We start from the raw sequence: 16,243 nt of genomic DNA, 5'->3' as shown, positions 1-16,243 counted from the left end.
TGTGTGTGAGTGAGTTAAGCTCAATATCACGTCAATATCAACAATACACTACAAGTCCAAAAATGGGCTTCACATATAGCACCCATGCGGGTAATCGAACCCGGATCTTCGGCGTGACGAGCGAAGGCTTTAACCACTAGGCTACGCCACCGCCCCAAATCCAGGAAGAGTACGGTAAATCAGTGTTTGATAGCATCATAGCAAGCAATTTATTTGGTTTAAACCGGTGACAATGAGCTCCACTGATGGTATTTCTGTGCCGTTAATGTTTGTTTGTTGGATATGTATTAATTAAAGGCATGGAGTCAACAGTCTCATAACACACTGCGGTGCTTGAACGGATAATGCAAATGTAAGGGCAGGCTGATTGGCTGTGGCAGCCTCATGGATTCACAACACAGAGGGGAAACCTAAGCCTACCATGAACGCAGGGAGGTATTCAAGGTAGACCAGGGTCCACACACTTCAGTATGTATGTGTGGGATCTACATAGCATGTGTGCTTATATGTCATTGTAGTGCAGGGCAGCGCAGTTCGCTCTCGTAGAGTGTAGTAACATTCAATTCTATGATATAGAGTTTAGTGGTGTTAAGCATTGTTTAGTGTTGTGTAGTACAGATTAGTGTTCAGCTTAGTACTGTTTAGAGGCGAGTAGTTCAATATGGTTTTGCTCAGTGTGGTGAGGTGCACTTTAGTGTAAAATATGTTATTTGGGGGATTACAGTTTCGTGGTGAAATACCGATTCCAGTACATGTACATATGTTTGAGTCTCATCTGGAATTCGAACCCGAAAGAAAAATGGTATCACCCTGGTAACGAGTTTGACCAATGGTGTAACTGGTGATTACGAACGGTTTGTTGGTTAGAAAACATCATTCAACAGTTGACAACATATTCATATTTCAGTCTTTTCGTGAACGCATATTACTGGAAGAAAAGGGCAGATTCTACTGTACTTCCATTGATTTCAAGAGAGCGTTCGACATGGTTTGTCTTCTTGTATGAAATCATACCCTACGTGTTTACCAATCCGGTTCCACTTTCGGAAACAGTTATGGTTAAGTGGTGTCCATTATTTTGATTGTTCCACTGGAGTTAGACCATTCTCGACATCTCCAGGGTACACGTTCCGATAAGTCTTCACTTTACCCTGGATGTATCTACGGCAGAGTCCGATAATTTTTTTACCTCCCTTGACTGGCTTTTTATCCAATCAGGTGTCTACGCTGGGAAGTTGAGCGAACCAATCACAACTTGATTAAACTTGGCAAAACAGACCATGTAGAGGTTCTCTGAAAGAGGTAAAAGGAGTTTTTACATACATTTTTTAAATGTATCGGACCAAATCTGAGTTGCACTGCGAGCAAACCTTCGCAGTTGCGACCGTTACCTTTGTTGACACTGGCAAGCTCGGTTATAACGGCGGCCTAGCTGATTGGCTACAGTGAGAATGCGGAACCAGCAAAGGGAGGTAATAAAATTATCGGACCGACCCGAAGATGCGTCCAGGGTATAGTGGAGACTTGTCGAAACTAATTAGGGATGACCAACAAGGCCCAAGTAATTAATTAGTGTACTACTTTTTCTCCATATTTTTTTTTTGTTTGGGGGGGGGGGGGGGGGGATGAGTGAACCCCGACAAGTGTTTCACAGTCTAGTCAGTCTAAGTAAACTTCGTCTCAGTGGAAACAGAAACCCCAAAGCGTATATACTGCAGGTCAAATAACTGTGTTATATGCTGATTTTTGTTTTTGAAGTAACCTGTGTCCGTGACCTGAACATTCTGAAAGTCCTTCCGATCCCCAAATAGTAGCCGTTGTCCGATTGGTTAAAGCTATTTAACCGTCTCACATTTGACTGGACTGTCATTGATTGCTCAAAGGTTACCTGACGCGACCTTCTACTAGGTTTTGTTAGACTCAGTGGTGGAGTGTAACGAAAAGTACTGAGGATAAGTTTACTTAGACTGACAGTCTAGTCTTGTTATGTTTAAGTTACAGTCTTCAGTGTTGCATGGCTGCATATTGTATGGTTGCCTGTTGTGTAGTGCTGTTTGACGGCTTAATTTAGTTTATTGTAGATTAGTTCCGTGTTGTCACGTTTTGTTACATACCAATCGATGTAATGATGTTTAGTGTTTAGTGGACGACGCATAATGCACACATGCTGTGTGAATATACCAGTTACATCATGGTAGTTATAAGCCAGGGGCGCCTTTCACGAAGCAACCCTTATAAAGGTTAACTGTAACCTCTATTCTTCGGCATTACATTAAAGTTACCTTAATGGCTTACGATCAGCTAAGTGGTTTGTGAAAGGAGGCCCTGGTTGATGGTCGGCCGTCTCCAACTAGGGTAAATCTATGTTATATATCTATCGCCATGATACAGGTGTAATACTACCGGCGTGTCTTTTAACAGCATGCATTCACTCACTAAGCTGAGACTGGCTGCCTGTCGTAGGTAGATTAGGATAGTCGATGCTCATGTTATCAACCACATATTTCCCCGTGTCACATCCGTTGCCATGGGGAACTCTCACTCGCTGAGGGTTACATTTTCTGCGTTCTACCCCGACGTACATCACCAGCTGATCGGCTACACGTGTCTCTCACGCCCATGTACGTAACTGATGTCGTGATTGCGACCTACAACAACACTGTAGCAAACCACGTACAGTAACCACGTGCTTGCGTCTACTGTTGAGATCCCCAGTCTAATATCCAACAGATGCCTCGCGAGCTTGCTTTTATTACAACTGGGAAACGTCCCGCAAGTCCGCGACTTGATATTTACAAAGGGGCAACTTTGTATTTTGCATCGTGGAGAAATGAGCTTCTCGGCATTTGACGCACGCTTGAAACAATGAGATGTATAATGTATTGTTTTCCCTGTGAGGCGGCGGCAACACGCGTCGTGGGCAGGGCGGCCGGTCATCGGTGGAGTATGTGGCTCGCTTTCTGTAAGCTGTGGACAATATGTTTCTAGTCGACACACCGTGTTTCTTATTGCGTCGTGTTGTTTATGTAAGGCGTGTAGGAACATGGCCACAGTTTCAAAAAGTAAAGATCTTTCACAGAGAAGCAAAGTTCTAAACCTTCACATGTGGTTCAAAATAACACATTTGTTAGTGATATGAGTGATGTTTCAATATTTAAAAACAAAAGTTTTGACAAAAAAACTTTGTTTCCTATACATGACTTTAAACTGTCGTCAAAGACTAGGGCGATGTCATGTGTTGTATAAACTACTCACGGGTTCCGTTCCACAAAGCCATCTTACAGCTCTGGTTGACGTTAGAAAACGTGGGTCACGATCACTCTAGCACTCTGCTCTCTTTGTGTTTAGAGACACAGGCAGGGACGTTGATACTATTCTGTGCGTCTAAGAGACGATTTAAAGTTTGAGTGAGGTTTTAGCGCCGATTTTAGAAGTATTCCAGCAAAGTGACCACCAGAAATGAGCTTCACACATTATACCCATGATCTGAATCGATCCCGGGTTACGAGCTACCGCTTTACCTGTAGGCTACCTCCATGAGCACCGGCCATCTACGTTAGGCAACCGCTCTCGTAGTTGATGAAACTATATGTCGATATCTAATGGTAACACAGGAACACATGACGTCAAGCAACCATCCATCTCTTGTTACAGTCACTAGCATGAACACATGATCGTAGGTTCGAACCCCAGACTTGCCCTGATACAGCCCTGTGTCTTCCAGTAATATGTTTATATGTTCATGGGTATCACAAAAGTGTTATACGTTGCAGACTTACATCAGTTCGGATCTTACCTCCACATCCAACTGACGCCTCAACCGCGTGACTAACATACTGCTAGAGTCGTTAGACCTCACGCACTCACTCACTCACTCACTCACTCCTGACTTCCGAGTCCGTGTCTCCTCTCCTGGCAGGTATCTGTGTCGAGGCATTACCGGACTCCCAACAGTTTGCTGACAGGTTGAAACATTCCTTATATCAAACCACGGCCATGAAATGTGAAAGAAGCCCCTTTTGATTGAGCATTTTTCCATTTGCCATGTTGTTTCTTCAAAGATTAATATTTGAAGTAGGTCAGAATCAGTTAAAAAGTACACGTCTCCAAAGAATGGTTGAATGAGCCGCATACAGACAGTATAAAACTATAACACACATTTATATGATATAACCAATTATAGGTACATGTTGTCTTTCATCTTTCAGCCGCCATCAAACGTGTATATATGTATTTTCTTTTGCGACCCTTATGAACACCGACATCACCGGTGTGAAATATTTCGTTATTATTCGTGTTATTACCGTGTTATTCCGGTGAGGAATGTATCACTCGTTCCAATGTGTGCCAGAAGAGCTAATAAATATGAAGGTCGGATGTTCTGTAAGTAAGTGAATATTGTTGCAAGTGAGAAAGATTCCAGCAATATCAGGGCTTGGGACATCAGAAATGGGCTTCACATTCTGTACCCATGTCGGAAATCCAACTCGGGTCATCACTAGATTACCCCACCAGACTACCCCACCGTCCCTTTATGTTGAGACTGGTTGCTGATTTAGATTACATTACACCCCACTGCCAATGTTACTCGTGCAATGGTTTGGCTTGTCCAGACTCAATGACGCACCAGGTGACGTCATAAAGCTGGACTGAAGTGACTGATACTACTCGGCTGCTTTCTGTTCCATATGGTTGGTGTAACTGTTTTGTGGAAGGAATTGACAAAACCTGATATTTATTCACTTACTGGAAACGCGGGCAGTTTAAGTTAGACAGGGGATAATCAACAGCTCCATATAGTATCCCTGGTTATACAAAATCTTGTCAGTGTAGAGGATTTTTGAATGCATTCGTACAGATTAAATGGGATATCAGTTTTGCATGTGTCCGGGCACATGTGGGGCTGCTGACGTCGGGGTGTGAGTCAACAACATCTCTACAACACGATGACTGACGAGGAGGATCCAGCTGTCGGTTACACAGCCTGTTGGCGTTTAGGGGTTTCAGTAACAAGTAGGGCTGTGTATTTGCAAACAAACTGTATTGCAATGTATTGCGATCCAAGTACCCGTATTGCTATCCAAGTACCCGTATTGCTATCCAAGTACCCGTATTGCGATCCAAGTACCCGTATTGCTATCCAAGTACCCGTATTGCGATACGTATTGCGCCAAACGGGAACTTAAATATGCGACAGTAAGTGACACTAAATTGTACATATCAGTCCTGTTTTGTACATAATAACTCCCTAAACAGACACGATATGGTTCTGATAACAGCAATCTCAAAATCAGGTTGCATGGTGAGGAATTCCATTTTCTTTTTATGCAATCCAGTGCATTACAGCATGCCATTTTGTAACTGAATGAACAAGTACAATAATATGTGTTGTGAATGAGAGTGTGTAGGTTTTAATTCAAATCATAAAGATAATCCCCGCAAACATTATATGTGCTCTTTACCCAACAAAATGTTTTCAGAAGAAATATTACGATACGTTTCATTTGAAAAGCGTATTGTGATATATCGATAATATCGAGCAGCCCTATGTAGTAAGTACTTGTCACCCGTGCATGTATGTATACGCAACTGCATCTGGACCAAGAAATCCAGGTGTTGATATGGTCAAGGGTCCTAGTCATAGGTATCGAGCATCGTTGACTACCTCAACAACTCGATTGTCCAAATGTGATGACACACGTTTGGAAGGGTCATTGTAAGGTTCTACTGTAGGAAACCCAATCTACCCTGCAGTCCAGACTGTGAAAGTATTATGATTCACCATATCACCAACTGGAGCCGCGACACAGAAATGCCTATTTTTCAGTGCACTACCAATGGCGGGGTAAGCGGTTCATGACTTGTTTTCTAATAACAGCATCAGCAACAGACTGAGATGCGACTGAAATTTCAAGTGCTTCTCTGGCCAGATCTGAACAGCATTTGGCAGCCAGGAGTAGGTCTTTTGTCAAGTTTGCAGTTTGAATACCAGTTCAAAAACCGGAGTCCTGCACTATCCAAATACTATTCACGCACTGAAGCAGATTTCTAGGGACGTTATGGACATTGCAGTGATTGTATTGACCTCCTCGTTGTAAGCATGAAACTGTGTGTTTTAATATTATCGTTCATTTCGTTCATATATCTCGTGAGGTCATTTTCACAATTCAGTTCTCCGAGATTCGTTTTTAGTTTGAAAATCCACCAAGTAACCATTACTATGTACGTTTGTCTAAACTTTCATTTTTCAACACGGCTGTAGTGTAGAAACACAACGGGTACTGCCAAACAAATCACTCTCGGCCACACTCAACCAGTGTGTGTCCCTGTGTTCCCAACGTATTGCCTATCTTATCACGGTTCCTCGCAATAATGTAGCTGTAAATATGCAAGTCTTTCACAGTACATAAATATCGTATCTTTGCTACAATAACCAAAGCGGAGTGAATGTTTCTGTCCGTTGTAAATAGACCAAACAGCTGGGTAATTTGTTATTTCTTGGCATTTATATTTGAAATGTTAAAGGAGCAAACGAATGTCTAGCAAGCACAGCTTTAATCATTCAAGTGTTGAGATGCGCTATATCATCGATAGCTTATCATCCGATGAGAATCCCTCCACATTCACAGCACCCAGCGTCCTTCAACATCGGAAAGAAATTGACTAGAAAGAAATAAAAACTATGTATCAACGTAAACTTCGTTCCGGAGGAGGAAGCCCCGCGATCTGAAAAAAAGATAAAACCGCCATCAAGGCACATACATAAACAGAGATATTTCAGAACTGGATGAAGCAGCGATCACGGATAACGCGAAGGCTGTATATCGCCGATAAAAGGCTTGTCAATCAACACCCATGTTTGGGTGATGGGTTGCTGATTGACAGCTCGCGGGGCGCACCTGCTCAGCATGATATAAACATGCCTGCGTATCATTGGCCGGGCGTAAATCACGTGTCATACGGTAGAACTTATGTCAGTTTGACAGGTGTTGAGCAACAAACTAATGGTTCAGATAATAGGTTGGATTGCATAGACGAGTTTAATGCCCCAAGTCATTAGAAATAGAGGTCGCGTTCAGATACATGCACTCGCTTCCTGCTGGATTTGACGAGAAAGGGGAAAAACAGGTGCATACCTTCTCAAGGCGTGTGAAATTCTACTAAATAGTAGATAAATTATAAACTTTCAGTCTCTGCCCTATCTCCAGCAAAACAGAAATACATAGGTAGGGAGGAGAAGTTCGCACCATACACCCATATCTGGTTAACACACATAGTTTTATAACGAAGATGAAAAGTTGAAGAGATATGTTTTGTCAGATGAAATGAGCTACAAGAAAGACCAAAGAGGTCCTCCATGTTTGTGAGTTTCAGTAACAAGAGATGTCTTCCTGCACCTTTTCTTTTCTTCACATTCGCTGTTTGCCAACCCCTCCTAAGTCAGCTGACGTGATCAGATGCTCCGCTACGGCCTGCAAGGTAGACGGGAGTGGTGTTAGATGCTGACAATATATGTTTCTGTTTATTTGAGATCTGTGCGTGTTTGTGTAGTAAAGTGACTTCACTGGGGTTCGAGTGAAGAAGAGAAACAATATCGAGGAAATATGGAACATTTGTTTGACTGTTTTTGACCTTTCACACCTGCTACAGCATATGTCAGCATTGTTACGTCAATAATCGAGATCTGCTTTGTGATACGTGACGAACACAGGACAAGTGGTGTGGATTTAAACCCGGTCATATGACCAAATAGAGCGAACACAATATGGATAGATAGGGCATGCAGTCTGGCTGTCAGTAGTCATGACGGCGGATGATGAGGAACAACGTCGTAGAGTTAGGCAAGCCACGACCCGATTGTTATCGCGACATCATAAGTATATGTCGTGTGGATCAACCAAACGATGTCCCGCCCTCCCCTCATCAGTTGGTTACAAACATGACACATAAAGTGGTATAACTGACCATAAATCCGACCGTGGCCTATAAATCAGTTACGACCCAGCATAAATCTGTCCAAGGGATTTCAGGGGACACGGAACATACTTAGCCCTGCTCATACATTTTTCGGAGGGATAGATGGTTGGGGAATATCGTTACATTCACTTTGATCTCGTACCATTATACTCCCAGCATCGAAAGGGGTGTTACAATCGGTTATACATGCGGAGCCCTCTCTGTAGGGGACACTCCACGCGTTTCCTCTCTGCCACGCCCTTTCCTGTCCCCGACCCCATCTGTAGCCACACCCATTCCGTCGTATATCGTGACTCGGGATATGCAATGATGCTGTTTTACATGGGTACTTGAGCTGTACTTGGTGAATGGGCATTTAAGTGGAAATAAGTAGCGGCTGTCACAGCAGCAGCTATGTTTTAACTACCACAGTCCGCTTGTACGTGACTATACCACGAGAATTGTCATATACCACAGTCCGCTTGTACGTGACTATACCACGAGAATTGCCATATACCACAGTCCGCTTGTACGTGACTATACCACGAGAATTGTCATATACCACAGCCCGCTTGTACGTGACTATACCACGAGAATTGTCATATACCACAGTCCGCTTGTACGTGACTATACCACGAGAATTGTCATATACCACAGTCCGCTTGTACGTGACTATACCACGAGAATTGTCATATACCACAGACCACTTGTAAGTGACTATACCACGAGAATCGCCATACCATAGTCCCTAGGGTCAGGACAGCAGCTGCACGCTATAGAAAATCCGTCAATAATGTCTTCAAATTCTACTTTATCTACGTCAGCAGACAGACACGCTTGTATCCTGTACTTTCACTTGGCCAATACCGTCGTTACTTATGCGCCGACAATCTTTAATGGAGAAAAATATGCCTTTTCGTATACAATTAGATTCCATTTCCAGAGAGCTGTTTCAGACAATCATGTCAATCTGAAATACACGCCCGTTGCCGGTGAAAGTACAAAGTCTGAAAGATTCATTGTACATTCTCATTTTTTATAAATAATTTCTCTTTTCAATGTCGCTTGACGAAGGCGGAGGGTTTAAGTGCACGAGTTAATCTTATCGTACTTGTATATAAAAAGTATAAGATTAATGTTTCGTCATTCTGTTAAGTCTTAAGCCTTGCATGACGTGGATGTTTAGACGATGTCCTTTTGACGTATCTATAGCCGTGGAGTTACTGCGTCCACACAACAAGAACTAATTCACTCTGAATGGCCCGTAACAATAACGCACATCTTCTGTTGCCCTGATCGTCGGTGAACCAGGGTGCACAGCGGATTGTACAGGTTTGCGTTTTGGCGACATGCTTCTTGACACTGTGTTCTTCATGTTCGTTGACAAGAACAATGTTTCAATAGCAGTAACCTCAACACAACCAGAAACATATACGTAGTTCACGTGATCCAATGCAATTAGACGAGGAGTGATGAAGCTCGTGAGTGAACTAAAATAAAACCCCTCTCTGAACAGCATGTCACAACATGCCAGCGTCTGTGGAATTAAACCCCGTCACAGAGACCATATAGACAGTCCATGGTCGAATCAGACCGAATCTGTGACTCGACCACCGTCCCACTGAACCTTGCGTGCTGACAGCTCTAGATCTACATATCACATTTCCCGGTCCTAGACCATTTACTCACCTGTGTGACAGCGTCGATATTTGCATCAGGACATACCCAAGGGACGCAACTCGTATCCTTCCGGTAAGAGTTGCGTCACTTGGGAATGTCCTAATGCACTGGTAGGACAAATGATGACGCCAAATGTCGTCGTTGGAACTGAGCTATCAAGTTTAGTTTTACGCCGCACACAGCCAGCGAAAAGGGAGGAGATCTGTAAATAATCGAATCTAGACCAGACGGAGGAGCAGGATCCACAGCAGGAACATTGATCTGCGCAAATGTGAACCGATGACATGTGTCAACCTGCGAGTCAGGCCACCCGATACCGTTGATTGCCTCTTACGACAGGTATAGTGACATTTGGTGGCAAGCATGATTTGCTGAAGACCTATTCTACCCCGGTTTTTCACGGGTATCATCGGAACTGACACTGGCCACACATGCTTTGCTTTATTACTCTCTTTCATAGAGATTGTACCCGGGGAAATGAGTGAGTACTTTTCATACCCCAATAGGAGTTCATTTGCCGAAACGTGTGATATTACTCCACGGTAGCAGTGCTGGCATCCTCTAACGACTGGCCAGGCGAAACTCATACATTAGGGCTCAGTTGTACTGTGGGAATAGCACGCATGTTGAACTTGTAAAGTCCGTCCAGCTGATCTGCTATGGCTATCTTCAGACCGTCCACTCACATAACCATTGCTAGTACTGATGTTTTTACCTAACTTGCAAACGTAACTCCGAAACGCACTAGACGTCGACCCTAATGATCACCGGCTACGTGAACGCTGAGGCCGGTACGACTCCAGCTGAGCTGAAACCATTTGAAATTCCAGTGCGGCTTTATGGAGTGGCTCAACAGAACGGAGCCTGGCTGCCCGCCGCGACAGAACCATTAGTCAGTTACACCCCTTCCCAAACTTCATTGTCAAATAATCGACGGACTGCTTCCCAAGGTTTACATCTTACCGTGGGGACATTAGCTTAATCTGAGTCCTGAGTTACTGACTGGAAAACACAAAGATATTTCTACAGAAATGTGAAAGTTCGAGTATATTGTATCGCTTGTGTTCATGTATGGAAATCAGGTGGATCACGGTTGGTCGGACAGTTGAACAGACCCGAGTCATGCAAATGGGTTAACCGAAAGATTCTTACGAACTTAATAAACTCTTCCAGTTTTTGGTCTCGTCTTGTCGTGTTCATAACTCAGAAGATGTTGATGAGCGCCCGAATGTTTCCTGCATGACATATTGACCATACAGATAAAGACGTTGGTCGTGAACCTGTCTCTGTATGATTTAAATGTTAACGGGATAACATTTCAGTATTTAAGTTCAGTGGATGAAGAAATAACTTTAGTTACATTTTACCTATTTTATGAACATAAATATTTGTAAACCCCTGTGTGGGTGTATCCTATAGATAGTTACAACTGAAGATCATTGTACTGCCAACATGCATGTCTGTATCTCCGAAGGCCCGTGTTCGATTCCCCACAACCCCTACCCATCACACCGTAGGCCCGTGTTCGATTCCCCACAACCCCTACCCATCACACCGAAGGCCCGTGTTCGATTCCCCACAACCCCTACCCATCACGCCGATGGCCCGTGTTCGATTCCCCACAACCCCTACCCATCACGCCGATGGCCCGTGTTCGATTTCCAACAGCCCCTACCCATCACGCCGATGGCCCGTGTTCGATTTCCAACAGCCCCTACCCATCACACCGATGACCCGTGAAGAAGAAGAAGAAGAAGAAGAAGAAGAAGAAGAAGAAGAAGAAAATAATTTATTTAACTGTCTAGCGATACAAGCAATAGTAACAATGTAAAACACCACATGTTTAGTTTTTTGGGGTTATTTTTAAATTGAATAATAAAATAAACATTTTACGTCACACTTTATACATTTTGAGTGAGTCTAAATCTAAACATTTTTTTTAAAATTAAAGCGACAACAGTGTGATATACGGTTTGGTTGTTTCATAAGAAATACGAGCTGATTCTTCGCAGTCAGATGGAGGAAGTTTTAATCTAAAGACGAGGCGCGATTCCAAAGCCGTCCTCCGCCCAACACACGGCTGAGTATAGACTGCGTGCTGTCAAAAAGTGGACTTCGTCTTCAATAACGTCCGAATTACCAAATTTGCATAGACGATTCTCAAGGAGGATTTTAAGTTTTGTGAAACGGCCAGTCTCGATTTCTACGAGGAGTGTGCCACTTCTAAATTTTGCTAAATAGCTACGGGCTACTCTGATTTCACATCATCAGAAACACGAAAAGCAGTTTTATAAAGACTGTACGTCCTTGGTTGTCATCGTAATAACAAGTGCGTAGATCGATGTCCAGACGAGAGGACATACAAGTGACCGTTCCTGGCCGTCACATCACTGGGATACTGGTGAACGCGGCATTAAACAACAAGCAACAACATATCGCAGTTTCTGCGAATTTAACAACTACTATTACCCCTTTCGTATATATGTAAACCCTGTGTTTAACCGTCATGGATGACGCTAGCGGTGAAATTCTCGCTCGTCAAAAAGAAGACTTATGTTTCGTTCGGCTAAATGTGTACAGTGTTTGATCCCTATCATTAGTTCATAGACGGGAGTTTGCTTGGATATTGGTAAATCAGTCCAGTCGTTCGCCCATAAGATTATGTTAAAACTTCAGATCTTGTGAAATAACACTTGTTCAAATCTGCGTCTAATGTTTGTTGGTTCCAACTGTCTGGCTTGTGATCGATTACCTATATGCACACGGCCCCCTCTCCGTCAATCTCACGGAGTGAACGTGACGACCGAATCTCATTTATTTTCAAAACGAATTTACGTAATGGAATCCGTTTATTTAGAAACAAACCCCAGCACAGCTCAATTATAACTCGCGCCCGAGTAGACGGATAAATTACAACACTAAACCCGAGCCGTTACAAAGTCATTAGCCTCGCCTGTTGCTAATTAGCCTGACGTCATAGGATAAATTAGCAAATGCAAAGCATATACACTAATGGGTTGTATGTTCTTGCTGGATAATCGACACGCATTGAATGCCAGTGGTGTTTATCGGATCATACACCTGCATATACTAGGGTGCGATTTTAATATTTACTTTGTAATATTAAACCTTTTGGAGGTGTCGTAACAATGCTATTTACCTGATATCTAGTTTACCTAGCTTATATCAAACCCGCTCGTAAATAGATCAGTAAAATGCAACCTGGCGTCTTGATAGCTTGTTTCGCCTCCATCATGACATACATCGAGTGCGAATGAAGTTTTTTTCTTTCAGAGAACATGTGCTGCCCCTCCTACACTTAGAGTGCACTGCGTGTATGAAGCTATAGTACAGTATACGTTCATTAGTCTTACTTACCCTACAGGATGAATTTCACTTTACATAAATTGTTCTTTCATTTTCAAAAACTGTGGAAATCTAGACTTGCCACACGTTGTAACATGGGCTATTTTGGATCCCAGGCGAACTATAGCGTACATAGCGTTGCGCAACAGAGGCAAAGTGACCAGTATTGATTTCTTATATGCGAGCAAAGTGAGCAAAGGTTGGCAACGCACCTCGGTTAGAAAAATATTTTTCATGTCAAAATAAAATGGTGCACACCCATTATATATATATATCAGATCGTTCTTCGCCGCAAGGTTACACAACACCCAATGTTTTCCCATAGACTTCTATAATAACCTTATATTTAACTCAGCCATTCTGTGTACACATAGGTACAGTCAGGTCTTTAAACTACATTGTAAACCAAAAGTTACTGTGTTCTGTAATCTGATTGGTTGAAAAACATCATTAAATGGTGTTAGATTCCCGGAAACTGAAAGACTATTCACCGCGTATTGACACGTAAACAATTGTTTTGTTGTGTCATCAACAGTGGTGACGTCATTCAAATCATATTATGACGTTAGTTACAGTTAGAAGTTAGAATGACGTCACAAATGAGCAACTCCAGATGCTACCATGGGAACCAGCTGAAACGGCCAGCTGATGACACTTTACTGCTGTACTCATACCCGATGTAAACGAGTGCAGACAGTAAAACCCCTTTGGTTTACTTTTGTGTTTACAATGTCGATAAACATCATGTGTTGGCCAATTTCCGGGTGTTATTGAGTATTTGAAGCACGGGAATATTTCATTTGAAACCTCCGGCTGACGCCGTCGGTTCCAAATGCATTCCCGTGCTTCAAATACTCAATAACACCCGGAAATTGGCCAACACATGATGTTTATCTCCTAAATAAAACACAATTTCTGACCAATTCGTCAAGCGTATTTTCCAAGCACAGGAAGCGGAACACATCAACCCCCATCTCCACACCAAATGTCGCCTACTTGAAAATATCCTTACACATATAAGCATGGTGACAAAAATGACAGCACTAAATACATAAAATTGTGGTCAGTTGTACTGGATGCAAGTGCTTTTCAAAAACCTAAACATCAGTCACAGCTGTCAGAAGTCTCTGTCTGTTCTGCTGTTTACATACGGTTACATACAGAGCATGCGATTCCAATATAGAGTAGTTGAACCTATATTCCCCCTGCCAGCAACAGGTTCAACGGCGTGAAGAAACAGGGGAGTTAAATCTAAACATACTTCTTGAATAAAAACAGTGTCCACCATACTGGAATAATTCCGGGGTTACCTTCCCTGCCCACTGCAATAGAATTGCTTTTATGTACAATAAATGTTACGAAAATGCTAAGAATAGCGACGACAGATAAGAAATATTAACTCCAACACTTCCATGGTAAAATTAGGTAATATGGTATCTCTTTTTCATTTCTGTTGATACTTTTTTCTTCACTCCGCTCGTATATAAGAAGGCTGGTCCTTTTCTCTCTGTTGCGCAACCCTATTTGTGTGCCTGTGACCAAGTGTATAGCCCATGCTAGAATGTGATTAGGTATACTGGTTTCAGGGTTTGTTTTACACCCTCGCTATCGTCCCCCCACTAGTTCCCCTTCTCTCTCTCTGTCCCCCAATACCTGCCCCTTCCGTTCTACACACCTGTCCCTTCCTTCTACACCCCCACACCTGTCCCCATCTCTCACCGTCGTTACACACCTGTCCCTTCCTTCTACACCCCCACACCTGTCCCCATCTCTCACCGTCGTCACACACCTGTCCCCTCCTTCTACACTCCCACACCTGTCCCCATCTCTCACCGTCGTCACATACCTGTCCCTTCCTTCTACACCCCCACACCTGTCCCCATCTCTCACCGTCGTCACATAACTGTCCCTTCCTTCTACACCCCCACACCTGTCCCCATCTCTCACCGTCGTCACACACCTGTCCCTTCCTTCTACACCCCCACACCTGTCCCCATCTCTCACCGTCGTCACACACCTGTCCCTTCCTTCTACACCCCAACACCTGTCCCCATCTCTTACCGTCGTCACATACCTGTTCCCTTTCTCTCTGCACCCACACGTGCCCGTCTCCCTCCGCCCTCACATGCCTGTCAATTCTCTTTCCGTCCTCGCATACCTGTCTCTTCTCTCTCCACCCTCACACCTGTCCCCCTCTCTCCCCATCCTCACATACCTGTAAATTCTCTCTCCGTTCTCACATACCTGCCCACCAAGTTTCTCTCCGTCCTCACACCCCTCCCCTCTTCATCCCAACACCTGTCCCTCACTCTCTGTCCTCACACACTTCTCACCTCTCTCTTCGTCACAACACCTGTCCCCTCTCTCTCCGTCCCCACACCTGTATCCCTCTCTCTCCACACCTGCCCCTTTTCTCTCTCTCCGTCCTCACATACCTGCCTGCCAACTTTGTCTCTGTCCTCACACCTTTGCCCCTCTCGCTCCGTCCCAAAACTGTCCCTCACTCTCTGTCCTCACACACTTTGTCCTCTCTCCCCGCCCTCGCATACCTACCTGCTCCTCTCTCTCCGCCCCTACACGTGTCCTCCCTCTCTCTCTCTTTCTCTCTCTCTCTCTCTCTCTCTCTCTCTCTCCGTTCCCACATTCCTTCCCATACTCCTCTCTCCGTCCCCAACACCTGTCCCCCTCTCTCGGTGTCTTCACATACTTGTTCCCTCTCTCTCCGTCCCCCACACCTGCCCCCTCTGTCCCTTCTCTCTCCATCCTCACATACCTGTCCCTTCTCTCTCCGTCGTCATATTACTGTCCCTTTTCTTTCAGTCCACACATACATGCCTGCCCATTCTCTCTCCGTCCACACACTTCCCCTCTCTCTCTCCGTCCCAACACCAGCCCCCCCCCCCTCCTTTCCGCTTCCACACGTGTCCTCTCTCTTTCAGTTCCCACATTCCTCAGCCACTCCTCTCTCCGTCCCCCACACCTGTCCCCTTCTCTCTCCGCCCTCCATACCTGCCCCTTCTCTCTCCGCCCTCCACACCTGACTCCTCCTCTCTCCATCCTCACACTCTTGCCTCTCCGTCTACACACCCTTTCCCTCCCTCGCGTTCCCCGTCCCCACTCCTACCCAGCAGACGCCCAAATTCTTCATCCTATTCCCCTTCATCATTCTACCCAATCCACCTATCCGCGGATCCCCTCTCCAACCGCAGCTCCCCCTCCCCCTCAACTTGTATCTAGCAGG

This window comes from Haliotis asinina, chromosome 3 (assembly GCF_037392515.1).
Source record: "Haliotis asinina isolate JCU_RB_2024 chromosome 3, JCU_Hal_asi_v2, whole genome shotgun sequence".
Taxonomy (NCBI): Eukaryota; Metazoa; Mollusca; class Gastropoda; order Lepetellida; family Haliotidae; genus Haliotis; species Haliotis asinina.
Note: the sequence above shows the minus strand (reverse complement) of the source record.